The 1,644-nt window shown below is 37.3% G+C and overlaps 1 pseudogene; it reads right to left on the bottom strand.

The window, feature by feature from the left end:
• Positions 1 to 627: 627 nt before the first annotated feature.
• Positions 628 to 1,403, bottom strand: LOC148572431 (uncharacterized; annotated as a pseudogene).
• Positions 1,404 to 1,644: the final 241 nt, after the last annotated feature.

The following is a 1,644-nucleotide window of genomic DNA, read 5'->3' as shown; positions in this document are numbered from 1 at the left end:
AAAATCACGTCCATTGGACCTCCGTAGCTCGAGTTATTCAGGTTTGAGTGCAGAGAGGTGAGGGTTGACAGCATCATTCGCCTTCATCTCTTCTTCTGTAGAAACTCCATCAAATCCAGCTGAATGCTACCTAAAATAAACAAAATTGCACAAGACTCAAAGTAGCATCTATAGTGGCTAAAAGATAATCAATTCTTGATTAAACTCAACAATTTAAATACAAATTCACTAGGAAAAGATAGGAAAGATGCTCACGCATCACGTACTCTTTAATTTTTTTTCTTTGGGAAATTATTTGGAGAGTCTTCTTCCAAGATATGAACTTCGGGGCCTTGCCCCTCCCCACTCTCTTCGGCCCTCTGAGGTAATGGCTAATGGCTAATGGTGGCAGAAAAAGATCACCACTCACATTAATCGAAAGAACAGGTTGAGATTCCAACCTCTTCTTCATAGCAGCAATGGCAGCCAGACCACCAGCCATGTCAACTAGAATAGATACACAAAGTTTAATAAGAAAGATGAAATAATGCGTATTAAGGGAAAAGAAAAGGGGAAAAGCTTACTAATAACAATCATAGCTGTCTGCTCCTTCATTATAATGTCTCCCAAACTAAGAGGACATTCATTCTACAGTAACATTAACATATTAATGCTCGCAAGCTCTGAAGCATTAACCCCGTTAACTTGGATTTTTGGAGAGGACACGTTAAAATTCCAATATAAGTTAAATTTCTTTCCACCTTCCGAGGTCATAAAAAAGGGGGTTGTACCTTCGTCCCCTCAATTTTGAAAAATTTTTCTTTAAATCCATGATAAGACTCTTCAAATAAATTAAAAATTCTCCTATTGGGAACACCCTAGAAGGAAATAAACCCATGACCTTGGGATCTAAAAGAAATCGTTAGAGTAATGAAATAAAAGAAAATCCTAAGAGAAGGTTGGAGTTCTAAAAATGAACATAAAAGTTCAAAACAACGAACAATAGCCCAGCTATTCGTATGAAGCTGAAAAGGAGCGCATTCAGTGTGAGTTAAAACGCTTACTTGAAAGTCAGAAAAAGGAAGTCGAACTCCAACTTGAGAGAATAAAGTCTCATACATCCATAACCAGTCGAAGGCAGTGCTAGCATGTTCATTAATATGGCACAACTGGTCCGCAGATCTGGGAACTGAAAAAACATACAAATTACTTAGGTCAAAACTAAAAATAACCATACCTTCTCGCAAGTTATCAAGTTTCTCTTGGATGATGGTAGAAGGAGTGGCCTTGACATCCTCAGATACCCAATAATAGATATCTACTTCGAGTTCAATGTTCATTGGAAGAATGGTAGTAGGTTGGGGCCTCGGACGGTTAGCGGTACCACCTCGTTCGCGATTCACGATAATTTTTTTCCTCGGCATCTTAGGAAAAACCTACAGGGACACTACCATTATGTTACGAAGGATATGAAAACTGTAAAATCTACTTAGGATGTTTAAAAACCTCACCACAATTCTAAAAAAATTAGAAGAATATTGAAAAATAGGGGCAAATATGAAACTATTGCTATCAAATCAGGAAAACTTAAAATAGTGGTACCCTACTATGTTAACCTAAGGTAGCAAATATAGAAACCACAAATACAAAAATGCATGGAACAAT

The sequence above is a fragment of the Arachis ipaensis genome, chromosome B3 (assembly GCF_059453495.1).
Source record: "Arachis ipaensis isolate K30076 ecotype BB chromosome B3, ASM5945349v1, whole genome shotgun sequence".
NCBI classification, from domain to species: Eukaryota; Viridiplantae; Streptophyta; class Magnoliopsida; order Fabales; family Fabaceae; genus Arachis; species Arachis ipaensis.
Note: the sequence above shows the minus strand (reverse complement) of the source record. Positions and strands in the feature narration are given on the sequence as shown.